This window comes from Python bivittatus, unplaced genomic scaffold (genome assembly GCF_059951505.1).
Source record: "Python bivittatus isolate LINGU-HERP-01145 unplaced genomic scaffold, Pbiv_v1 ctg000330_np1212, whole genome shotgun sequence".
Taxonomy (NCBI): domain Eukaryota; kingdom Metazoa; phylum Chordata; class Lepidosauria; order Squamata; family Pythonidae; genus Python; species Python bivittatus.
In genome coordinates, this window is record NW_028277058.1 from 15,569,654 (window position 1) to 15,597,572 (window position 27,919).

The 27,919-nt window shown below is 39.0% G+C and overlaps 1 long non-coding RNA gene across 3 annotated transcripts in view; it reads left to right on the top strand.

The window, feature by feature from the left end:
- The window catches only part of LOC148215900 (uncharacterized), a 93,509-nt gene that overhangs the window by 5,307 nt on the left and 60,283 nt on the right, over positions 1-27,919 (top strand). Inside the window, exons 2-5 of one of the 3 annotated variants that reach the window (XR_015796382.1) lie at positions 2,850-3,055; positions 5,044-5,189; positions 6,925-7,052; positions 16,613-16,697. This is a non-coding gene — a long non-coding RNA (uncharacterized LOC148215900). The remainder of the gene's footprint in view (positions 1-2,849; positions 3,056-5,043; positions 5,190-6,924; positions 7,053-16,612; positions 16,698-27,919) is intronic. The other 2 variants (XR_015796384.1, XR_015796383.1) reach the window with 2 other exon arrangements.

Genomic DNA, 27,919 nt, shown 5'->3' on the forward strand with positions numbered 1-27,919 from the left:
CTTTCCTTCCTCCTCCACGATAAACAGATATAACAGAAATGAGCATTCTTTTTTCTATTGAGGATGCATTCCTTAAGGAGTAATCTGTTTGGGGCCCAGTGCTAATAGTGGGCAGGGCAACAGCAAGCAGTAAATGGAGCCACACCCCAAAGGTGGTGAGGCCATCCATTGCCCTCTTATGATAAAGATCCCATTACTCTTACTAAGGATCTTAATGTTTACAGAAGCAATTCTGATGACTGCATGTAATTCTAGGGCTGCAGGTTCACAATGTCTGGTGTAAAGAATATTGGAGCCATTCTGCCAAGAACTAATAATATGTTGCACACACCACCCCTTGATATAAGTAGAACACAGGATAGCTCCAACCAATTGTAAAAGGTTCAGTTCTAAATATCCTTCTTCGGTAATAGCTCCTATTGAAATGAATGGGACTAATAATTGTGCTTCACACTAGGCTGTATCCTGCTGAATGCCATGTATATAGTGATACCTATATTCTGTGCAAATGCATTCTTCCAGATTCTATTTTTCTATGCAGACTAGAGAATTATCATGATAAGTGTGACCTTATAAATATTTAAGCATCAAAGGGATCATGCAGATATTTTGACAATGAGCTTTGGATAACCTCAGGTTAACCATGAAGGACAGATCAGTTTGTACTTCATGTGGTTGAATGCTTTCATCTGCTAGCCTTACTGCAGCTGAAGAGCCTTTGTAAATGGCAGATAAAAATAGAGATTAAATAGAGGACTTGGGATAGATTTTAAATTCTCAGAAAAACACTCATCAGTGTTCCAGGAATACTTTCCTATTGTGAACAAAGACAACTCTGAGATCCCAGGAGGTGGTCTCTGGAGTCATGTTGTTTCTGGGCATTTAAAAGTTTGCTATTTATAAACTGATTAACTTACCAATAGGTTTTCCTCCTTCTCATTCTCTTGCCTTCCCAATTTCCTCTGTTCTGTGTTCAGATATTGTTAGAGAAAGTTGACTATCACAGTGGCTTGTGTTAATAACACTTCCACAGCCTTGCACAACTCCATTATTTTTCCAAATTCAGTATGCAGTCTTCATTCACAGGGCTGAACCAGGTAGCCAGAAAAACACTGAGTGAGATCTATTATCAGCTCAAGCAGCTGAAATGAATTATGGAAAGGCGTGAAAAAATTCAACCAATACCATAACTGGCTCCTAGAAAGAGGGGGAGAATGGCTTATTTGACTGCATTTGGTTTATGAGAAAGCAGCAAGCCAGTAGCTCAAGGCAACATTTTCTTGAATATTTGAACATATGTATATATGTTTGTATGAGGATAGATAGATAGATAGATAGATAGATAGATAGATAGATAGATAGATAGATAGATAGATAGATAGACAGACAGATAGACAGACAGACAGACAGACAGACAGACAGACAGACAGACAGACAGACAGATTTTATGATGTGATCACTGTGTCTTCAGGGTTCCATGGAAAAAGTTCACTAAGCTTTCAGGATCTCTAATCAATGAGATCAACTGAATGAATATTAGATGTAGGGGTAAGTATATATTGTCCCCTTTTCATGCTTCCTTTTCATTTGAGTTCTGAGCGCATCTGAAAAAAATCTGAATTGATGGGAAGGAAGATAACAATCAACACACAATGAGATATTTGCTTAGGCTTTGTACTGAGTCCGTGACATATTCTTGGCCCTTATCAATAGTACTGTAATGATTTCCAAGATCAGAATGCAGTGATTTATCAACTTGCAGTGAAGTGGAGATTTTGCATAAAGATGGCAAGTAATCCTTATACCCATAAAATCATATCATATTCAGTCTACACACGTATTGAATCCCTGTCTTCAGTATCTTTGTAGGCTTATAACCAAAGTCCAGAAGAATGTAAGTAACTTCACCATAACTTTCAGCTTTCTGAATTTGCCTGAAGAAAGAAAGGTTTATAAGCTGATAATTACTGACCGCAAATTCAGTTTGACTGCCTGTGCAGTGGAAAACATGGTCTGAGTCATTATGACTGAAAAAGACAGATGCTCTTTCTTCTTCCAGAAAACTTCCCATTTCAGCTTTATTTTGACAGAGCATCTATCCCTTTATTATAATGAGAGGTATAGGGCTTCACCTTTTAATATTTAAATATTTGTCAAATTCCATCATATGTATCATATTAACTTCAGTTATTATACTGGCAGTGACCCATTTTATTTTTGCTTATTGCACTGCATTTTTAAGGAGGAATCGCTGGGGATGGACATAAGACATCCAAGGGTCTATTCATGAATTAGCTGCACTCTGCCATCTGTGAAAATGTAAAAAGATGGGATTCAGATAGAAATATGATTTCATAATGCGGAAGTAGAAAAACTATAACCTTCCACATGATACTGGACTACAGAATGCATTCATTGCAAAAAACATGAGAGATCGATGAAAATTGTGGCCCAGCAATAATCTAGGAGTTAAGGGGCTGGAAGGGGTGAATAAAACCTATTTTGAACAATTGATGTGAAGGAACAGAAAAAAAAAGCTGGAAATATTTAAAGCAAAACAAAACTGGAGTATCAGAAAAAGCTGGAAAAATGAGGAAAACCATCTTTCCAGTTTCCCAGGTTTCCTTTTTTCCCCCTTTTTTTCCTTTCTATTTAAACTGGAAAGTTTCTTTTCTGAGCTTTCGTATCCCTGGTGGGAAGTCACATCATTTTGTTTCTCTTTTTTTATGACACCCTATGCTCTAGCGGCAAGTAATTTATTTTTATTAGTTTGTGATAATGGTGACATTTTATAACTACTACATGTTAGAATGTTACAGTCTGCTATTATTTAATATTTTTCTCTGCAGGCAAAATATGGAATGCAGAAAAGAGACTTGCTGTTCTCAAGGTAAAACAATCAGGCTAAAGGTGAAAGGGCTAAGACAGAATGTAATGAATGAGTAGAAAGAATGGGTAAGCTGATAGTAAAGGGCACAAAAGAGGTGAAGCCGTGGTCATCTTAGAAACCGGCTGTAATCTATTGTTCCACGAGGCTGTATCAGGACATCTTCTGGTGAGTCATACCATTTAATGAGCAGGCTTTACCTTTATAACTTCTCAGCCATCAACTGTTTTTCTTTTAAGATTTCCTCAGTATATTGGAAGATCTACCAGTAATGACTTGTGGAAATTCACACACATTTCCTTTAGCCATTGTATGTGCATGCGTGTGAGAAAGATAGAGACGGAAAATCACAGCAGCTAACCTAATACTCAAGATACATTCAGCGTATTAAAATTATGATCCATAATTGCTGAAATGGGCACCATGCCACCACCACTCCTACCCATTACACAGAATTCATTGATTGCAAGGTGGGGCAGCCAGGTCTTACAACTTCTTGCACTTTCAGCCTCTATATTTGCAGCTCCTAAAGACCTTGATGTTGCACTACTGAAACTGAATCCATTTCCATGGCAAGATTTTTCTCTCCAGTATTGAGGGAGAGGTGGATAAAATGGGTTTGCTAGGGTGCTGCAAAGCTGAATGTACCTATTTATTATTGAAATCACCCCCTTCCTACAAAAACACAGAAACCGCAGAAGAAAATGTTTAGTCCCATCATTTTGGTGATGTGATTGGTCAGAGTACCTGTGGCTAAATAAAGAAGGTGCAGCCCCAACCTCCAGAATATTGCCTGCTCCTTAATTGTTGTAGGATATGCCAATTCTGAATCTAGAATGTGGGAAAAGAACATCCTGCAGTTTAGATTATTTTTTTCTAATAAAAAGGTAAGAGGGAGAGAAAAGGAGATGTGGTAAATACAGAAAGCCCTAATTATCACATGAAATTCAGGAGCAAATTATTAGAGCAACTAACCCTTAGGTAGTTAATTTGAGTATTTGAGACTATAAAATTGCTTTTTAAAAAGCTAACCCACTTTTATTAAAGGAATACATGACAACAAGATACATGAACATCTATACACCTTTTGGGCTTGATGCCCCCATGTATACATTATTGAACTCAGGCTGTTTGCCATGTCCTGTAAATGCTCTGTTAAAGTCTTATGCCCTCCCTGCTGATGCCACTCAAATGATGTCACTCCCTGAAGGTAATAACATTGCAGAGTCCAGATTTTACTGCAGGAACCTGACAGTTGCATTGAACAACAATGTCTGCAGGAAGCCAATGTCCTTAACATTATTTTGGTAGTAATGGGGGAACACGTGCTAACAGAGGCAACACATATGCATCCACCTGATTACACACACACACACACACACACAGGCATACACAACAGAGGCAATGCCTAAGTGCCAACCTTAGAGAGACACATATGCATATACATACATCACATATGCACATAACCTAATTAATCTCTGGAGAGGACGTGCACACATACACAAGCTCATTACTCAGGAAAAAAAATACAGACATTTCCTATGGCCATTGTTGGAAGGAATTTCAGACATTATGCTCTGAACGTTTTGGCTATCTTCATTTTCAGCTCAGCTATTATCTTGGTCTCTTATCTGATCATTCTGATCGACTTTCTCCCTTCTGAACTGACTTCTTTTTTCTGCCTGAGTTGGTTATAAACTTCTTGCTTGCAAAGCTCGTCATGATTGTGCCGTTCACATCTCTTTTTCTTGATTTCTTCTTCTTCTTCTGAGATGCTTCGTTTAAGCTTAGTCTAAGCTACTAGTTAGAATTCCAGTTCACTTGACATTGATCCTCCATTTTCTTGGACCTGGCTATATCCTACCTGCCATCTTTTTCTTTTCTTTTTTTAAGAACTTTACCATGTACTAATCATGCTTCTGCACCACAATTTCTTTTAGTTTTTATTTCAGAATATATTGATTGCATTTCCTTTTGTTTGCTTCATCTTTACTCTCTATGCACATCATTTTTTTAAAAAAAAGCCTTGCATGACTACTGTATTAGTAATTACTGGAGGCTTATATATAAACTGCAGTGATGATGGTGGCGCTGATACTTATTTTTGTATCTGTGTGTGTGCGTATGTGTGTATGTGTATCAACCATTCTCCATAGGAAACCTGGCTAATCCAAATCTCTAAATTGGAAGATGGATGATACTGCAATAACCTGAGAACATATGGTGAATGATAGAAACAAATACAAATGAGAATTTAAGCAGGAGGAACATCTGAGATGAATCACGGAAAAACTGAACATATGTAGGTGGAGCTGGCCAGCAGAGATATTGTGCAATGTATATGTGTGTGTTTAATGGCAAACTTGAGGGAAACAAAAACAAGTAGGAAGAGATAAAGGTTACATTGACAAAAGTTTTGAGAGAGAGAGAGAGAGATGAAAAGGCAAGGATCCTGGTTTCCAGAGTGTTTAATTATATGCAATATGTACATGTCCACTAGCTTTTGTAGAGTTCAGCAGGGACCATAAACATGCATACAGCAGTAGATGAGATTCAGTGCCTTTACTATATGCCAACTGAGAGAATGTCCAGATTTGGAGACCTTATACTGTAGGTGCAGTTCAGAGGAATCTGACCAGAATATGGTAGTCCAAGTGAGAGAAATGCTGATTAGACCTAGCGACTATTCAGAAAAAGGCTGAAAAGGCAAGTAGTCACAATGATTGGCAAACTAGCAATAACCTAGGGCTGAAATAGCCCCTGGAGGACTTTATAGTTACTGTAGTTATTACTTATGCAATTATTGTGAGGCTTTATGGACCATCCTCCGAAGATACTAATATAGCTATTTCATCTGTTTCCCTGAAGCCTTGGTTAGCTGTCCTTAACCACCAAATCCAATGGAACACAAAATAGGATAACACATATATTTGGGCACACAGTCATTTGTGATATTCAGCCCATTTACAATATGTGTTATGAATGATCTTTAAGATCTGTAATCTTATCTCATTTAACAGAAATCAAGAGACATCAAAGGGAAAAAACTATGAGTATTCTCCCCCCCCCCCCAAGATGATGGCTTAAAATTATTCTATGATTATTGGGAAGTTGTGGCAGTCACTGAATTGTATTTCACCTTCAAGTGATTTTTTCCCCTCTGGACATTCTCTGTGGCACTGTTTCTTGAGTAGTTTTTAAGAAGTTTTTCACATCTGATAAAATCAAGCCAGCAAAAGTGCCTAGTGCTTGGAATTCCTACCTTTATCAATTCTGTAAGTAAGCTTGAATGAGAGGGTAAGATGCTATGGCAGAAAAGTTACAAGTAGTAGGGCTATGTGAGGAAACTACATTGAATGTTATGGAAGTAACACAGTTCTCTTCACTGCATAAAGGAAATGATATGACTCTCCTTATCATAGCACTTTGAGTTACCTTGACTGGTAGAAAAATAGAAAAGGCTTTTGCAGTGCTTAGAATGATATAAAGTATAGCATTATGGCTACTTTGTTTTTAGTGCTATGGGGGTAGAAGTTTTCATGGAATACCTGTCAACTAGAAATGCCAAATGAAATTGGGGCTGGGTAGATTAGTTCCTTCATGTGTTCACTGTGCAAAAGAGGAGATAATGGGACTATACTGGCCTATTTCATTTTTAGCATTAGTGTGCTCACTGTTCACATCCTAAAATTTTTGAAAGCACAATGGCTAAACCTGCACTTACAACAAAGTGGATAATGAGGTTATTGATATACAGTATCCCAGGAAATCAGGGTACAGCCAGTAGGATCGAATTCATCAGAATTGGACCATAAAGAATAAACTGGCTCTGAAATTAGGAGTTGGGAGGGTTGCCAGATAGAGGACTTATTTGTATATTATTTATTTTAATATATTAAACTATTTCCATATAGCCCTTCATCAGATCTCATTTCATAACAATGTCTTGATTGATTATGTGCCATCAAATTATTTTTGACTCCTAGTGGCCACATAGTTTTTTTCCATGATAATCTATTCCTCACCTGTTCTTTCAGGTCTCCCAATGGTGCAGTCATCATCACTGTAACTGAGCATAGCAATGTCTATCATAAATGAAATAAAGAAGCTGTGACTGGTCACATGGACTACACTGGAAGGCACAATCTTGCTTCCATTTAAGCATGTAAGTGTATATGTTATTATGTATATTCCTGAGAACACTAAAGAAAATGGAATCTGTTATTAAATATGGGTTAATCCTCTGCTATAAATTAATAGCGCTTAAATCACAGGCATATTGTGCTTTAGACACTTTAGTGTCAAGTTTCCTTTTTGACAGTCTATGTGCATCTCTCTCTCTCTCTGTCTCTCTCTCTGTCTCTCTCTCTGTCTCTCTCTCTTTGCAATTGCTTTTGTATTTGTATGGCTTTATATATCTTATTCAGAAAAGTACTATCTCATTATGGTCTCATTATTAAACCCAGGCTGACCTTGTCCACTCTTTAATGCTCCGTAGGTTATATTATAACATTGTCCTTAAACTGGAGGTTGTGACCCATGGAGGAGCATAAGACAATGAATGGAGGGTCACCACAGAATGCCTTCCCAAGTAGGCTTAGTAGTTCAGTGCAAAAATAAGCTGAAAGCAAAACAGTGCAACTGTTTCTGAGCCCTGAGGATTCTTTGCCCATTCTTTTCAACACACTCTGTTTACTTTTCATAGGAGATGTAATCATGCCTAGAAAGCATGAGACTTCTATGCAAAGCTCTGACTACCTTCCTCGAAACTCATTCTGAACAGGGAATTACAATGGAGAGAAAGGAAAAAGGGGAGGGAAAGAAGATTGGCTGTGATGTTTATTTCAGTTCAGTTGTGCTGGTGAGAGAATTTAAAAACCAGCTGAGGGCCTGCCACTGTTGTGTAAGCTGCAGCATTTTAGGAGCAGTTTAAGAGTTAATTTGAGACAAGGGAACTCCCATTCTTTTTTCTCTGATTTCTTGGAATGAGAATGGTTGTCTTCAAAATTAAACCCAGATTTCACAAATTATGCAAAAGTAAGCAAACTGATCCTTCCCATTAAAAAACTTTAAATTTTGGAGGGGGGCGGTTCTTATTTTGAATGAAATAGTTTTATTTTATAAAGTTGTAGTTTTCTTTCATTGTTTTATCTGATATATAGATAAAAATTAAATTATTAAAAGTAAGGGAATAATTACTTCTTGCCTAAAACTTTAAAAATTAAATTATTAAAAGTAAGAAAATAATTACTTTTTGCCTAATGAAATAATGTGGGTTTTGGGAGAGGGAGATGAAATGGAGTTTGCATGATTTCACTTTATCATTTTAGAACTCATAATATGACAAAATGTGGGCATTAAAGCATTCCAGAAGTAATTCATTTGGGAAGCTACCATAACATGGATCCCATTGGCTGAGCAATATCTATCATGGAGTATTGGATGTAATGAATCTGTCATTCCTGGTAAACGACACTGTATGCTGTTGGATCTTCAAAGATAGTTCATTAAGCTGCAAACATGCTTCCTCAGAAAAAAATGGAAACCCACCAAACCATTTCTATTGCTTCACCTGATTCAAATAACAAGGAGAAATATGTCTGATGTTTTCAGCATACTGGTGCCTTTTAATTCCAAAACCTTGGAAGGCTACATCTGATGGCTACAAGGAAATCATACGGAACACTGTTTGACTCCAAAGTACAGATGCCAAGGGATTGAGAACGAGTCCCCCAATATCATATACTGAAACTGCATTTTCAAAGTTAAAGAAAATACCATATTGCTATGTCTATTTTCTGAACTCATAGAGCCATTCAGAGCCATACCATAGTCAATAGAGTCAGAAACGGCTAAATCAAGGCAAGAGATATTCATTCTTCATGACTCTTCAGTTGAGTAGAAGGGCCACAAGGGCAATCAAGCATTTAATCGAAAAGGGCTTTCGTGATCTGTTCGTCCAATGAACTTTCAGTTTGATAACCACTGCATTCTTGACCAACTTGCCCAAGCAGGTAATATTTGTGACCGTATAACAAGCATTTTGCTCATTCATTTGTTCATTCATTCATTCATTCAAACATTTGTATACTGCTTTCCACTGGGGGAAAAAACCCTCAAAGCAGTTTACAAGAAAATTCATACAATTAAAATTATTATTATAGAATTTTGGATCCAGAGAGGATTTCTTAAGGAGTGTCTACACAACTGCATTTTTCAGAACAACTGGAATAATTTCCTGTTTTTATAAAGACATTACTAAAGGCAGACTCCACCCAACTCATCTCCTATACTAGATATAATTAACTTAAATAGCTACCAGCTGACTATCTCAATCAGGACACACACCCTGCAACCCCCAGGCTGCATACAGCCCCTCTTCATGTTGCTACCAAATCACAGTTTTTAATAGATTAACAAGGAGAAATAATTAAATGGGAAGCAGTTATATTAAACTGTATTTGATTGAATTAAAATTGAATAGAATCCATCTAGATTTAGTTTTAATCAAATTTAGTTTTGTCTTCAACTTGCCAAGTGTTTTGTATTTCTATCCTTATATGTTATGGGCATACACAGATTTGAAAAAGGTCCTGCAAACTTTATAGATGGTTGGACAAACCCCTTTCAATGCCATTGAAAACAACAGAAACCAATTTCAGACTAGATGGTATTATGAATGCATCAATTACAGAATAAATATGCAAATACTGGGATTGCTCCTTAAAGATTGCAGTTACTGCCACAGGCGCCTCTGTTTTTCTCCTACCAATGTCATTTTGTTGGTATCCCTTAGAATTCCTACTTTCTCAGATAAAATGACATTATTATGAGAATCAACTGGAAGCTATCCAAAGGAGATCAATCATAAATCTATCTGTGAGAGTAACTACATGGACTCTTGATGAAAAAGAGGGAGGTATCTTCTGCCATTTTGAAAGATATAGCTGCTAGTAACAAATGTTGCTTACAAAACTACTTAACCTTGCATACAAATTCCTAGGAATCAACTTAGCTGATGTGCTACTTCCTCTACTCACTAGTGCAGTGTTTCTCAACCTGGGCCATGCTGGCTGGGGAATTCTGGGAGTTGAAGTCCACACGTCTTCAAGTTGTCCAGGTTGAGAAACACTCCATTAATAGGATCATGCACACCTCAAAACTGATTCTGAAGAAGTCTTTCATGCAAACATGAGCATAGCATCTCTCTCAAATTCATTAAACCAGTCTGGCTTTTTTCAGGTTTTATGGTGAACTTGTCAAAAGATGTTACTGCTTTAAGCATCACATCAATGGTGATTTAATAGTGACCTCCTTAAGGTGGGGCTACCAGATCTGGGCTGGAAAATCTGGACCCTAAATGGCACTAAATTCCTGCCAAGAGTCAGGAATGTCTGAATCTCTTTGCTCCCATCTAACAGTGATCTGTATTTTTGCAGCCAGAACAGTAAACCAATCTTTAGTGTGTGTGTGTGTGCGCGCGCACATGCGTGCATGTGCATGCAAGTTTATTTTGCCAGCATAGATTGAAAAGCTATATTAAAAATTAGGCTCTGATGAAATGTAATAAAGATGAGCAGGTCTCTGGTTAGCATTACTGTCAGCAAGAAGATGAACTTTCACATTCCTTATGCACTGAAGCATCGTGCAACAGATTTGTATTCAAACCAATATGGCAAACTCCAGATAGAGCAGAAAGTATGGAAGTGAAGAACACATGAATCCAACCCAGGGGAGGAAAGCTTTCTACCAGCTCAAAGCCTGTGAAACATCCTTCACACAACAAGTCCTGTGTCATCATTATAAAAAGTATAGATTATTGTATCCTTCTGGGAGCATGAGGTAGGAAGGCAAAATCCCATTTTCATGTGAGTATTACCCTCACTACGGCCTTGCTGAACACATGATAACATCTTAATAGGGTATTTCCTGCTAAACTTTGTCATAAAAGCAAAGCGAAGCAGCACATGCCAGACTTTTGCAAAACTCTCCAGCTTGGGAAATTCACCTTAGCAACAGGCCATAAACTAAACACAGAAGGAAAAACCCCAGGGGTACATCGAAGTGCGCACACTGGAGAGCTTTTTTACACACATACACATACAGACTAAATCCTCCAAGCAGCAGATCCTCTTTGCGATTTTTTTATGTGTACTTAGTTCTGAAAAACACACAAAAATCACCGATGGAGTGAGATGTAATTAAATACCACAGCTGGCGCAACTGAAAAGAGAAGGCTGCTTTTCTGGAGAGAAGAAAATTCTTGGGAGTGTTCCTACCAGACTAAAACATCTTATGAAAACATAGCAGGGGAAGTTCAGGGAGACAGGAAACAAAAATGTATGCAAGCAACAAGAGCCAATTTTGTATTCGGTTTGTGAAGTGCAAGTATGACCTTGGGCATTCCACTGGAGGGGTATTGATTCAGAAAAGGATTCCAATGTTTGGATGATAATGGATAAAACCACCTTGCTTACAGAGCACAGCTATAGAAAGTAGTTGTGTGCATCTAATTTCTCCTCTGCATAAAGCTGTCTTTGCTAACCTGAGCAACCCAGGAGTACAAGACTACAGGCAATGTCTGGCTGGGAGTTATGGGAGTTGTAGCCCATCAGCTCTGGAGAGCACTAGGTTGGAGCAGGCTGACATGGTTAATATGTTCTCTAATATGGAGAGGCATGGGGGGAGGATTTTCAGAGCCACTGAATAGCAACCAATAGCAGCAGGACATTGGGCAAAAATAGGAATGATCTTGTGCTCTACATGAACATCTGTCTCTATAGTGGGGAGGACCAAATGTCAAAATAGAAAGCCCCACAGAGAACATTGAAAGCCATCTTAACCATGCATGGTGGTGTAATTACATCTTGTGCTTTGACAAACAGCTGTGCAGCACATGTAGCAAAAGTAACTATCAGCATTTTCTTTTCTTTTTCCTTTTAAAAATAAGCTAGGGTTTGTAAAGCATCTTTCTCCTTCTCCTTCCCCTCCTCCTTTTCCTTCTTCCTGTACATGTCTTTAGGATTTTCTCATATCTCACTTGCTAAGGAATTGCTGGAGATATGAGTTGAGGTTTTGCTCTGTAGTTCAATTAAATGTGACAACTTTTATTTGTGGTAAAGTAAAGGTCAGTTCAAACATGTGCAATATGTTTGCTACCAAGGAAGATGCTCCTGTGTGGTGGCAGGGTTCCGCACTGGTAACTTAGCATCTGTGAACAATCTTCCAGAGGTATGATGACATGGAGACTCTTCTCCTTGAACTGGTCACAATATTGGCAGACTTATCTTAAAAGTGTTAATAATTTCATGTGAAGCATAACATTTGCTTCCAAATAGAATTGTCCTTATTTATAGTGTACAAGCATATTAAGCAGAGGAATTGGTAGATCTGCCCATCTTTGTTTCCCTCTCTTCCTACCAAACATAAGCAGCTGGTGGAAGAATATCCACCAGTCACAATCTTTAATGTGGGATGGAGCTGAGAATAGAGGTGGGGCAAGTTTTGACAATGGCTAGTCTGGTGGATTTAGACATCTGGTAAAGACCTGCTCTGATTTTGTGCAAGTGTTTTGCATGGGCTCTTTTAAAGGTATCTGACTATCAGCTGATAGCCGTTGATAGTTGGGCTCCTTTTGGACACTAATTTAGCACTATTTGTCATGCCCCAAAGGGCAGAAGCAGCCTCCCAGGAGGAAGAGGCACCAGAAAATTGTGGCACAGAGGATGCTAAGATGCCTTCCATTTACCCAACTCCGGGAGGGGTGTTGTTTAGATCTTCCTGCACAAGAATGGGCATGCCCCTCCAGGACACATGAATGCAAGGCCACACAGCAGACCATTCCATTGCCGACTGGCAAAAATATTCCACAGCTGTGTGAGTCTATACAGGAAGATAATTAAACCCAACTGTTCCCATTTTCAGTTGTTGGAAACAACGTTGGCATCTGGCTTCTATCCTGTGTTCCTGGTTAGTTGTTGTTGTTTCTCAACCCAGGCTTGCTCAGATGGTGACTTTGGTTTAATCTCAACATTAAAAATATTACTCCCTGTAACCTTGACCTTGGACTGCCTGACTACCCTTTGCCTCTTTTCTTTTGGCTTCAGAAGAACACAGCATGCATATCCCATCTCCTAGCCCCCACTTTCTGTCAACTGCTCCAGGTGCCAAAACACCCACCCCTGCCTTCCTGTGTCTCACTGTTCATGCAGCAGCTCTGGATTAAAGCATACATCCAACATTTCCCTGACTTCTGTTCTCATGTTGACTCCTCAGTGCACAAATACATCCACCATGCTTGCCTTTCCGTCACTGGACATTCCAGAACTTTCCACAGTTCCCGCATCCAGATCAGCATTATAGAATAATTTTGGAATGACACTCTCCTCAAACAGCATATCTGCAAGGAGCCTAATTTCGGGCTATTATCAGATGATAGTTGGGAAAGTTGTGCCATGAAACAGCAGAGAGAGAGAACCAGTTCTGTTCCTCCCCCTTCACTGTGCAGCCTTGCCATCATCACTGTTGTCAGTACTTTGAGCCACGGATTGGCTTGGAGACCTATATATAGGGGAAGAAGCCAGTTTGAAAGAACAAGCTATCCCACTGTTCATAACAGAATGATCCTGGAAGACAGTGTGCAGGAGGTGAATGGGAGGGGTGTGCCTACATCAGTTAAAAGTGGCCAATAGGTGCCTAGCTCATGCCATCTCCTAAGGATCACTTGACTGCAACCAGTTGGACCAGTGGCAAAGCTACCATGACTATTATCTCAGATATGGTTTGGAGAGGAATTGATGCCAATGTCACAGGGACTTGGAAAAAAAAAAAAGAAGAAGAAGAAGAAGTTGCTACTACTACTACTGGATCTCACCAGTCATTTTCATTTCTGATTTAAAAAGTACATTGTATTTGAGAGTTTTACAAACATAGATTGCTATTTTACCCTTGGAAGCAAGATAGCAAAAGATGGAGAAAATGTTAGATGAAAGAATTCTTTCCTATGCTTAACAGGCAGATGTGGTAACATTTTAGAGTAAGTTAAACCGCTATGGATAAACTAATTTCTTCCTCTTCCTGCTCTCGTTTGGAGAGCTGTTAAAATCATTGCGCCAGAACACTGAACTCCAAAGTCTTTTTCAAGACATAGTTTTATGCAAAAACTCCAGGCAGAAGTTGGTTCTCTATTTAAAATCACCAGTCCATTTTACTTCTATCTTGGGTCCAGAACATTTATTTTGACATTTTTCCTGCAGGGTTTTGATGATGCTGTATGTGGGGAGGTAAAAATCTGTAAGATGGCCTGTGCTGCTTCATAGTCAAAGATCCACCTTTTTTGTCACATTCACACACAAAAGGGCAGGGCTTTGGTTGCAAAGTCAGCTATCTTGCAGATGTTGGCACCCCACTCCTACAGATGCCCACAGCACTATTTAAAAGGAGCGTGGGAGGAAGTAGCATTGTTTCTTGCATTTCTCCAAGAATCAGAAATTTTAGGAGCATGGTCCAGGTTTGTTTACCTCTGCATGGGAGTCAATTGTGGCTTATTGGCATTTTGCAATATTTGTGTTGATTTACAAATATGCCAGTTGAGTAGAATAGAAATGGCAGCTGCTTATATTTTTCTGTTCATGCTCTTGCAGGCAAAATCCTATTCATTTTTCAGCGGAAGTCTGTATTATACTTTCTGTCCTCATCAACATCCTAGCATTTTTTGCCTTTACAGGGCAAGAGATGTTGGGTATTTAAGACTAAACAATTCCGTACATCTCTGCTGTTCCTCTGCAGATCCTTTTCCTACAGCACCTGAATACGTGCACAGATCTGAGCAGGAAGCTGCTCTGCTCTGCTGTTTTCAAAATGATGCAGGGAGAATACTTTGGTATGCAGCAGTTTCAACAAACTTTCTTTTGGCTTCTAAGTGATTGTAGGAAAGGAAGACTGCAGAGATCACTTGTAGTCTGCTTCCCTGTTCTCCTCCCAGATCCATTCACCCTATTATCATGTGGCTGCCAGCTAATGCCCTGCTGAAAAGATGGATGGCTGTTTTGGGGTTGTAAAACATGCCCATCAAAGTTAACCAGTGGGACTCAGGGACCCTGAATTGGGAAACAAGGTTTGGTGCTATTCCCCCTGACTGTAATAATGGATGTGGGAAATGGCTGCTGCAAGAGTGAGAGAGGATTTTCACTCTTCTCTACTGTTAAAACATGATTTTAAGGAAATTAGTTGCTCCAAAAGCAAAGAGGATAGTGCTATTCCATCAATTTATAGAGCAGAAAATACCAGTAAGTAGGTCCCCTGAAAGCAATGGAGGATAGTCCTCTTCTAAAATTCCCTGAAGCCTTGGTGGTATGGCCATTTTAAAATGAAAATGAATTCACACTCTGCAGGATGTAGATTCAATGGGAGAACTATATATCAGCATGGAGAAAGAGGAAGCGGTAGTAGGTACAGTGAGCAAATACACACACTAAAGTAATCATAGGGAAACTGTAATTGCAAATATAGAGATATGGATGACCCCAAACCTGCTGGTCTTCCAGAAGGTGGTAAAGACCTTGCTCTTCCCCCAAGGATTGGGGCCAGGCTGCTAATGGAGGTCTGATGTGGGTGCAGATATATCTGTTGTTTATGAGAATTTTTAGGAGCCTCAAGTTGCTTCTTTTTATGCTATGGATTGTGATTTTGTTCACCACCCAGAATACCTTTGGTAGATGTGTGACCACAGAAATATGTTAAATAAAGAGAGAAAATTAATAAACCAAAGAAACCCAAACCAAGCATTTGTGGAAATTCTACAACTTGGAACAAAAGCAGTGATGTCAGAAATTTCTCCTCAAAAGCTGAATTTTCTCGGATGTATAAAATCATGAGACAAGGAACTGCAGATACTGGGTTCAATATGCCTCAATGAATACATCCTGAGATGAGTGTGTTGATGAGGAATCCTGGTTCTGAGTAAAACAATCTTCCCAAGAGTCCTTTGTTTAAGAGAGGAATGTTCCAGGGTAAACCTGATAAAAAGGTCTGCATTCCTCCTAACTAGTTAACCCTTCTCTGTCCACTCCCTCAAATTTACCATAATATAAACATTAGGTACACTATTCACTGTACAAACTCTTGCATCCTGTTTCTCCAGACTCTTTTTGGGATAGTCTTATTTGCTTGCTTTGATCTGTAAGAAACTGCATCTAGAAGGAGAAGAAGAAAGGGAAGGAGGAGAAGGAGGAGAAGGAGGATTATTATTTTAGAAAGCCAGTCACAATACTTGCACTATTTTTAGCACTGAAAGTATCCAGATGTTTGGCATAATGTCTCCTCATCCATTTACATTTATACAAGGTTTACTTCACCCATCTTGCTTCAAAATGCAACTTATTTACCAATAAATGTTTTTAAAATTCAAATGTTTTCTATTACATAGAAATGTTTTGGAGGGGACTTTTGGAAATCTATCAGTATGTCAGTAACCTGTTTTACATAACAAAACTAGTTATAGCTGGAAAGCCTGTCAAAGGTACATAGCAGACACATTTTCTAAAAAAGGAGACAATAGATCAGCTAAACTGAAGCAACATGTTCTTCATATTTATGCTACTTTGTTCCTTACATTTCACGGGTAGCCATTACTCAAGAACTAGTTGCATTTCAGCTGAGTTTTTGTGTATTGACTAATAGATTTAAATCAACTGGTTTACATTAATATCCTTGGTCTTTCTTCAGCAGTACTTCTTGAAATGGGAGGTGACCAATGACAAACAACAGAACATGACAAGAGGAAACAGGGAGCTGGTCTCAGACAGCCAAGGTATGATTTAAGCTAGACAAAGAAAACATTTGGCCACCTAGCTCAGTATTTTCTTCTGTGACTAATAGTAGCTCTCCAAGATCCCAGACAGAGATCTGCTACTCAGTTTTTTAAAAGCAACAACAATTCAGATATATCAGGATTAAGCTTGGGAGTTTTACATGCAAATGACTGCTCCTCCAATGATCTTTGATCTTTCTAAGGCTATGGAAGTTAGTCTTGTGCTGATAATTAAAGACTTAAGAGAAATTCCAAAGATATTTTGTCCAAAGTCCAACAATTCTTATCTATGGCTTATACTTTCTCATTGGGAAGTTTTAGGGATATCAGCTGTTTTGAGTTATTAACAGGCTGATTATCTGGGGGTCTCACTCTCATAGATATTTACAGAATATGTGGACATCAGAATGTATTAATCATCAAACTTTTGTTACAGGGGATCATTCCAAACATGTTTCGACAAAATAGGTGGAACTGAACCTAAAGGGTGAATTTTCAATGGATTTATCTTTGAAATTGCTTTTAGTTTTAATAAGATACAGATTTAGCTATGTACAGTATGAATATTGTTAGGTGCTCAGAAAAAAAACTTATACATTGTTTTAACCATGATTTAACAAATATTCAAGAGATAATTGACCAAGCTTTTTTTTTAATTTATCAGATGTTCAATTTTAAATCATACTAAATGGGCAACAAATTATATCTCTTCATTGTAACTTTCCTTCAGGCATATTTTTCATCCTGGTTACTAGTCATAATGTATCTGTAGCTTTAAATTAGATTACAAGGAATGGTTATCTATTCCTAGCCATACTAATTTCTCAACCAAAATGGAATAATCTAAAATCATTACCACCTTAAGTTTTTCACCAAGGATTGGGAGCTCATGCCTCTGAAAGGTGCAACTACATTAAATAACATGGTTCTTCACCATTAACTTAACAACCATAATATCATTTTCTATCATACAAAATTATCTGGCTGAGCAGAAACAGCAGCAGAAGCAGTTCTTGGAGGATTAATTCTTATCTTGTTACATGGCTCACCATTTTTATAATTTACCCAATAAAATAATGTAATGAATCTGTCAGGATTCTGACATGGAAAATCTAGATTACAATTGCCCCCTAAAATGGAGAGTTTTAATATTCCTTCTTCAGATAGAATATCTGGCATGCAGTTATATTTTCACAGAAAATGTCCATCATGTTGGTCCTATAATTGGAAAGTTCAATCCTATATCAATCCTTTACTCTGCCTGATAATTAAGAAAGGATGTGATATTACACAGCCCAAAGCTTATCACTTAAGACTACCATATCTGGCCTGCAAAAATGTTGATCACCACTAGATGGGAGCAAAGAAATACCGAAAAAAGGTGAGAACCTTTATTAGGGCTTACCTTGTAGCAATATGAATGGCAAAGCAGGCTCACTTTTCTGCCCTTACTGCATCTGCAGATGGACATTCAGTGCCCTATTTTGGGTAACTAGATCCCTTCTTAGCTTAGGAGGGGCTAGGGAGTGCATGCTGGATCACTATTCTAGGCATCTGTCAAATAAAGTTGCTCAGATCTGCTCAGAGTTAGATTCTGACTGGATAGGTCCCATGGAATTGACTGAGGCATGTCTTGTTTGGTTAACTGGCAAAAGTTAGAGCTTGTTGGTCCAGTGGTAGTGGACTGTGAGTTCTGTCATCTGTGTTTCAGATCCGTGTCTCCCCCCCCCCCCCCCGGTTTGTCAAGGCTGTATTCATGCAGTGTGAATGTTCCTTTGTGGGAGGGGACAGCTCCATCTGCTTTGAAAGAGGTGGTAGTCCATCCCCTCCCTAATAAGCCATCCTTGGATCCAGAAAGACTGGACAATTTTCACCCAGTTTCCAATCTTTCCAGAAAGATTGTTGAGAAGGTGGTAGGCTCTCAGCTCCAATGGACTCTGGAAGAAGCAGATTATCTGAATCCTTTCCAGGTGGATTTGAGGCTGGCTTATAGCACTGAGGCAGCATTTATCACAATTGTGGATGACTTCTAGAAGGCTCATGACTTGGGCAATGCATCTTCCTGGCCCTTTGGATTTCTCAGTGACTTAAAATGCTATCCAATCATGGGATCTTTCTGAACTGACTTGGGGAGTTCAGAATGCGGGGTGCATGATTTTGTGGTGGTACTCCTTCCTTTTTGAGGCTGGTTCCAGTCAGTGGTGGTGGTGGTGGTGAGACCTCTGAAATGTGAATTAGCTCAGGGTTTGACGCTTCCTGCTCATATTCAACATCAACATGAAGCTGCTAAGTAAGGTTATCTATCAGCACAGAGCAAGTTATCATCAATATGTTGATGATACTCAATTATGTATCTCCACTCCAGAGTACAAGTGAGGCCTTCAAGGCTATTTCCCAAGGCAACTGGGAAACAGGCTACAACTCAACCCTAGGAAGATTAAGTGATTGTTGGGTTTGGGGCCTTCTGGATATGGAGGTCTTCCATCTATGGCTCTGAATGGGATAGCACTCCCCCAGACAGGTGAGCAACTGTGCCAGTTGTGCCCATTCTTGGATCAGGAAGCCCTGCTGAAAGTCACCCATACACAGTTCTGGGCACATCAAGATTCATGCATGTGACACCACTGCTAAAAGAGCCACACTGGCTTCCAGTGGGATTCTGGGTTCAGTTTAAAGTGCAGGTTATCACTTTTAAAACCCTGCATGACAGAGCCAGTTACTTTCCAGACCACCTGTCTCCAAAGGTTTCACCCCATCCTACCAGATCCAGCAAGGTGAGCATGCTCTGATTTTCTCTCTGAACAATGTTATTGGGACCCAGGAGATGTGCCTTCTTTGTTTCAATGCCTGCCCTTTGAGTCAGCCTCAAGTCCCTGAGATCCAGATGGCCTTGAATTTATCATCTTTCCAAAAGACCTGACTCTTTGCTCAGGCATTAGGACCAGGTTATTAATTGAGCCCCATATATCTCTTGGTATTGTGAGTTATTTTGAGGCATCTTGTTATGATCTGATAATTATACAATGAATAAAAACTCTAACTTCTGATTGCCTGGTTTTTGCAGCCCTGCTTACCACAGAGATGAAGAACCTTATTGGCCACTAGCTATACTTGCATTGTGAGTAGCGTGCTGAAAGCAACCATCTAAAGCAGTGTTGTCCAAACTTGGCCACTTTAAGATGAGTGGACTTCAACTCCCAGAATTCCCCAGCCATGCTCTGGGAGTTGAAGTCCACTCATCTTAAAGTGGCCAAGTTTGGACAACACTGATCTAAAGGTTGGGTGGGGCCAGGAATAAAATAAGCTTGATTGGATTGGATTAAATGTTAATGTAAATTAAATTTGAATTAAATTAATAAATTAGACTGATTATTCCCCATATATTCCATAACTTTTCACTTCTGTCTTATTAAACATACTTCAGCAGGAATATTTGGAACAATAGTGGGGGAATATGCGGGCATGGAAATGTAGAATTTGCACCCTTGCCTTATCAGAAGAAATGAAAAGGATCATCAGGTGCTATTAATCCTAATGAAACTTGGCATTAGTTAAGGTGGCACATTATGAAAAGTATAATGTGCTTGAACCTTAGAGAAAGCTTTTAGAAAATGCAATATTGCAACATCTAGATTCATTGACATTGATGCATTTGGTCAGAGTAACTGTCTGAAATGCAGAGAACCTAATCTGCATGTTATAGTATGCCTCACAGATGTGTGCTACAAAAAACACTAACTCTTTGCTACCATTTAACGGCTGCCTAATTTTTTTTTTCAGACTCAGGTCCACTAACCTTATTTAATGTGGAATGTCCTCAAATTGAAGCATATTGGATATTAATGTTACCTAATATGGAATAAATTCCTGGCTAAGTGGTTTCCATCTTATTTATTTAACTACCTGGGGGATTTGAATATAGTTGCTATTACAGCTGCAGAATTGGGGCTGGTGATAGGAGTTGTAGTCCAAAACATCTGGAAAATATCAGGTTCCTTACTCTTGTATGAGAGAATGAAGGCAAATATAAAACTGAGATGTTTTGTAACATTAAAGCATAGATTAATATTCAGCCAAATGCATTAAGACAGTTGTTCACAGATATAATGAAGGCATTTGTGATCTAAAGTCCTTGGGCAGAAACTGAGATAGGACTGTGTGATGTGAAGATATTAGAAAAGGAAGAGTTTCCCAGCAATAGGAATACACAATTTAGAATGAGCCATGCCTTATCATCCCACTCTGATTCATGTTTTAATTGGTAGATAAACTGGCAATACTTTCCATCAGTACATTACCAAAAAAGATGCTGTTCAGATATCTGAATTCAGATATCAAGAATTTCCAGACTGAGGAAGGATATTCTAGGCTTTTTTTGATGGCACTGATACATGCCGACTCCTGGCTTCTGCCTGGGAGTCATCCCTGCAGCTTTCTTGGAAAGATTCTCAGAAGTGGTTTGCCCTTGCCTCCTTTCTAGGGCTGAGAGAGAGTGACTGGCCCAAGGCCACCCAGCTGACTTCATGCCTAAGGCAGGACTAGAACTCCCAGTCTCCCGGTTTCTAGCCTGGTGCCTTAACCCCTACACCAAACTGGCTCTCTGCATAGACATATAGAACAATAAGAAAAGACCTTGCTGTTCAAGTGCCTCAGTGCTGGATATCTTCCCTCTTCCCCTCACCATGAGCTTTTCATCAAGTACTTTGTGTGGGGGAATATCTTTCTAGTTTGTCTCGAGATTTTTAGAATATCAATCTATTCCCTCCATTCTGTATAGCCTATCATTTATATTTTCACTTTCTGGGCCACAGTGGAATTACTTTGTAATGAAACACAGGTGTTTTTTCCTATTAATTGGGGCCATTTTAGGAAATGGTCTAAAGCTGAGATTTTTGTGGTTAGTTGGGGAGGAGGGGAAAAGAAACTTAATTATTGTCTCATCAAAATGTTAAATATCATAAAATGCAGGAGAGCAAACAACTGGAGCACAATCCACAAAGCGCTGATCCATCACAAGTCACTTTGAGATGAATGGGAGTTGTGCTAAGCCAGTGCTTAGCAGATTGCCCTCTTAAGCAAGAGACTGTACGATTGCAAGCCTGATAAGATAAATGTCATGATGAGACGTGTGTGGAGATCCAAGATTCAAAAAGGATGGGAACATCTGTCTCCAGACCGGAGAGCCATTACTTAGCTAAGATGAAAGGGCCTGAGTGACTTGATTAAGATAGATGTACAAAAGATTTGGCTTCCTATTTGCAGGCAAGGTACGCTATTAAGATCCCAGTAGCAGGAAGTATATCTCTCTACTGGAATTCAAAGTTAGCCATTTTCATTTCCATTCTCTAAACTCACAAGCCATGTTCAGCTGCTATGTTCTATGTAGTATTCAAGATGTGAGGAACAGTAAGCAAGCCCTTCCCCATCAAGTCCCAGTAGAGATGTCACTGAAGGTCTATCTCCACGGGTTCTACATCTTTGTTTATTTAGAACAGTGTTTTTCAAACCTGTCAACTTTAAGATGTGTGAAATTCAACTTCAGTGCTGGCTGGGGAATTCTGGGAGTTGAAGTCCACTTCTTAAAGTTGACAGGTTTGAAAAACACTGATTTAGAACATTTATACGGCCACCCAACCCAAACAATGTGAGTCTGGGCAGTGTACAAAATCATTAAACACAACTAGAAAACAAAAATAATGGTGCATACCACCAAAGCAAACTAAAACAATTAAATGATGGTCAGGACCAAAATATATTATATCCCACCAATTGTAAATTCTATTCATCCTGACCCAAGCAACCCAGGAAGAAAGTGCATGCAAGCACAGGGTACACGCAAGCACAGGGAGATCTGGGAAGGAGGATGCTGGGTGCATGTGAGCGTATGGAGGCACAGGAAGGAGGGCGCGGGGTACATGCAAGTGTACAGAAGCCAGGGAAGGAAGACTTTGACACTCATGTTGCAAGTGGATGCCTCAGTTGTAGGACTAGGAGCAGTGTTAATGCAAACATATGAGGATGGAAATCATCCTGTGGTCTACCTATCCAAGAAACTAACACCTCAAGAACAACAATTTAGTACCTTTGAGAAGGAAGCTTATGCTCTAAAATGCTCTATTGAAGCATCTATTTGTGGGGGAGAAAATTCACAGCGATAACAGATCACCAACCCCTCACCTGGTTGCTTCAAATGAGGAATGGTAATAGATTTTTGACTTTTAAGCTAGGTCAGGTCCAGGTTGGCTAAGAACTTCTGGGCTGCATCCAAGTCTGCACCCAAGGGAGGCAGGTTGAAGTCCACCAAGACCGTAAGTCTGGGGAACTCCACTACCAACACAAACACGTAATCTAGCAGTATGGGTAGGGATGCTGTCATGCAGCAGGAAGGCTGGTAATAAATAAATAAATAATATTACAATCCTATACCCAAGGATAATTTTACGTGTAGTAAACCAGTCAACTAAAGGAGCATTTTCTACTGACATGTCAAATCCTGATCAGCTGATCTGCTCAGTTTGGAAGAAACATTTGTTTCTCACTGGGCACTTGGATAGACACATTACTAGCTAAAGCAGTGCCCTGCTTCCATTGTCTAGACAAGTAACCAGCTCGTCCCTCAACAATTGCCCATTCCACCCATCAAGGAAAAGGAGGAGAAAGAGGCAACAGCTTAAGCATAAATAATGCAGCACTTCTAAACCTCTCCTCTTCCTGCAGTTCAACAGTAGGCACTGGTAGATGTCCTTGATTACATTATGAAAACAGTGGATTCTATGTTGTCTTCATCAGCGTGTAATCACTGAGTGACAACTGCAGAGGATACATATCTATTCTCGCATAATGGGGCCTCAATAACAAACGTCTCCAGTGTAGAATCCAACCCCGTGCCTTCGGAGTTCTGTTTCCCCAGCCACGTTTCTGAGAAGTCTTATGTCAGGGAGTGTCAAGGAATTAGTCTTTAGTAATTAGGGCACTCCCTTATTTTCCTGTTATCTTACATTTGATCATGCCTTGCCGAGTATACGTTTATCTCTCAACTGAATCATGCAGCCACCCACACCCTAGAATACAGGGACTAGATTTCCAGTAGCATAATTTCTTGGAACTCCTCTATCCTGACACAAAGCCAGATATCATGGCTTAATCCAGCCAAAGCCTTTCAAACAGCAATCACTTCACTCTTCCACCAATAAAGCATGTCATGCGCAAAGTTCAAACAGAGCAACAGGAAAATTGGTCACATGTCTAGACTTGCCCCACACTATTTAGTGCACTCTATTGTCTTCCTATCCACCTAAGCTTTCTTTTGCATACATTTCTTGGTAATAATAAAACAGTATATTGTTCAGCTATTGTCATAGCTGGGGCTATTGTGGTTAAAAGATCTTTACTAATGTTTTTAAAATTCCTATTTTAATTGCAAATATTTGAAATATTTTAATCACAAATAGCTTGGAGCTCAAGGGCATCTTGGATCATATGGGAAACAAATGAGATGAACCAGAAGCATTCAAACACGTAACAGCAGCTCTGCCAATGAGAGCAACAAACTCCAAAATTTATCACTGGGATCGCTTGAATCACTACATCCACATCCAGGTACTTCTGGTTTCCCATGTACAAGCTCTACTTTGACATGTGGTGTGAAAGAAAGCAGCACCAGTGCATGTTTTTTTTTTCTGCAACTTTTCAAACATTTCACCGTGCCCTTTTTTAATTTGCTTTTCACCTTTTCCAAGAATAGCTTTCAGGTCCTTTTCCCCATTCCACATCTGTAATGTAGGAGGCTCTATCCTAGCTCCACCATCTGCATGGTGAAATCAGTTTAATTTATCCTGTTCCTTGCTTTTAAAATACTTCTCTGCCACCAAAGCACTGAATCAGGAACTCCAGGGCACATTAATAATTTCTAGTGGCCTGCTACCATCTCACAGAAGCAACTGTATCTGGGCAAAGGGAATGCATCTATGCAAACTACTGTAAAACTCTGCATTATTGTGAAAAGAAAAATCTTTGCCCTTGTTCAGTTTCTCTTTGCCATCTGTCTCCTACTCTCTGGAATGTGGCCTATTAATTGTCACCAATTTTGCAGCAATTATGATTGCTGATACAGTACCTAGAACCAGAGGCAACTGGTAGCTGGCAGCTGTGGAAAAATCTGCACTGAAGTGATCTCTGTCTTAACCTTTCTAGATTCTTCCAGCCATCCTCTATTTCCTAAATAATGGCCTGTCACTCAAACTCCTTTCTGCAAGTAGTTCGCAGTAGGCTACTGTTGTAACTCACAGAGAAGCAAAGTTTCATTAATGTGAGGTTCTGTTAGCTTGTTTACAGAACTATACTTCAGGGAATTGTAACATCAGCAAAAGATATATCTAACTTTTGGAATCACTGGGCCATGTTTTTGTCCCCTCCCCCTCCCAATGTTGTGTTTCTGTTGTTATTTATTATATTTATTTACTTTCATGATATACCCATGCATTTCTCCAGTGAGCACTTGTCCTCTCCCATATGTGTTTAGTGCTTTTACAAGATGGTGGCTTACTCATAGAGAAATCCACATTACAACCTTGGATTTACTTGGGAGTAAGCATTATTTCTGGGCAGGCAGGTATCATGACCATAATTGTTTCTCTCTTTCTTTAAGGTATTTCTTTTCTCTGGTATTTAAAATAAAATTAAAACTAGCAAATTTCACTACTTTTACTTCAAAGTATATTTTTGCTGGTCAAATAAGTTTGTAAGATTTATATCACCAGTCATAAAGATAGAGCTTCAGGCAAGTAGCTGATGAGTTTGTAGTGGTAATACATTTATTGCTACTGTAGGGAAAGATGTATTTTACAGACTTATCAGAGCAGCTGCCACACTAAAAAGACATGAGGCTTTTGCATCTGGTTTTGAAAAATAAAAAAATCACGAACCCTGATTGACAATCAGCACTAAGATAATTAGAGCTATTATATTAGATGTTAAACCAAGGAATCTGGCCAGCATATTCTCCATAAGTCTGTAGAAATTTATACTTTTATTAATTTTGTTGTCAAAGAGATGGTTGTTATGGGAAATATTTTGAATTTCTTGCATCATTGGTACACACAAAGCAATGTAGCATGTCAGAAATTGGCAAATTGCCATTTGTTAAGTGGGTAAAATTGTTGCTTTCGAAAGGTATTGCTGAAACATTGTCAGAGAGAGTAATTAATCTGGCTGCTTTCACAGTTCAAACATGCTACAAATTCTACCATGCCACAATTAAAGATAATATGTTTATGAGTCTATAGCAGTCAACATAATGGCTCATCATTTCTAAAGCTACAGTATTTGAATTCTAAAACATTTCTTTCTATTCCCCCCAAATTCTTGTTGTTCAGTAGTGATGCAGAGTGGTAGGCTCAAGAACTGGCAAAAATGGGATTAGTGCACAAGGTCTGATATATTTCCACATACAAAGTCTAAGTGCTAGTTTTTTCCACCATAAGGTAGAAATAGAATTGCAAGTGACCACTCATATTTTAAGGATTCTACACTTTATATTTTCATATTACTAAAATAAGCTCTTTATAGGTCCCTTTTCGATATTTCCAAAATATTGGAAGTATTGGATAAGCCAATATTTCATTCTTCCCTTCTCTTCCATTGTATCTTCTCCTGATTTTAACTGTTGCATGAGAAAATTTTCATCTTTTCATTCACGTTCTCTCAGTAATATTTGGTTTGGCTCACTCCACACCCAACACTTCCATCTCTATACGCCCAGTCCCCACTATTTTAATTCCCTTGCTTAGGGAATAGACAGGAGGTGATTTGATTACAATGGATAAAAAAGGATTATTTTTCAGGCTTACATTAAACTTCAAACAAAAGTATGTTAATCAATTGGCTAAACTCACATTCTATCTTTCTACCAAAGATAGGAATTCAAAGTGGCTTACATATGAAAATCATAAAGCTTGCCATGTATTTGAAGCACTCAAAAGGAGGCCCTGTTATTTGTATTCCTGAGTCCATAAATATAGTAATGTAATTGTTACATAGTCTTTATAATTCATATGAGAATCAGTGGAATACCTTTTGTTGTTGTTCAGTTGTTAAGTCGTGTCTGACTCTTCGTGACCCCATGAACCATATTGCGCCAGGCCTTCCTGTCCTTCACTGCCTCCCTAAGTTTGCTCAGTTTATTTTCATATCTCTGTTTGTTGAAGCTGCTAAACCTGACTGGGACTCCAGCTTCTAGATTCCCAGCCTTTGACTAAGTTGTAGAGGTATAATGGGAGCAGTAGTCCTAACATATCCAGAAGGCAGAAATCTGCTTCAGAGTATGTCTAAAGTTCAGTAAGAGCTCATGTTAGTAAATCTGCATTGGATTATACTGTACATAGTAAGCATTCACTTTTCCTTCTTGTGATATATTCCTGTTCCTTTCATATTTAGTGAAACTGAGTTTACACATGCACACTCTAGCCATACAGTAAAAAGGAATTTTCTTGAGCATGGATCCCAGGTTGGTTCACAAGGTTTTGCAAGTGATTTGTTGCTCACCACAAACAGCAAGACAACACTCACTGACCCAACTACATTTCCTGAACAAAGAAACAAGGACAACTCTTGAACCCGAAAGGCAATGGAAGAAAGCCTTTCACTGTATCTGAGGACAGCTTATGAGGGGATACAGAGAAGGCTATATACCTCATCAAATAATCTCCTGCAACAGCTTAACAACTGCTCTCTGCCCTTTAGATCGATCATCTGAGATAACTCTTCTGCTGCTTGATGATAGGACCAACCCTGGAAACTTGCACTATAAATCTTCTCTTTTCAGGATTCCATCCTGATTACTTTTAGGCCAAAAGTCAAATGGTTGTCTATAGAATGTTGTTTACTCATCTCAGCCTGCTTTGATTAGGATTAAGGAGCTTCTCGTGGAGCTTCAAATATGGCAAAGCAGTAACCTTGCTTCGGAAACTTAAATACAAGCGGGCACATTTGTATTCTTCTGTGACTTAGAGAATAAACATTTTAAAGAAATCGCTTTTATAGGAAGATGCTGGAAACTACTGATTTCACTATGAATCATCCAAATAACTTCTGAGATGGGAAGGTGGAAGCAGAATATTTTCACTGTGTGCTTTGATCAGCTGGAGGAGAGTTTTACACTCCATGTCAGAACTGTGGTGATAGCTCATACCGAATAGGAGGGCCAAACCTCTGTAAACAAGAGC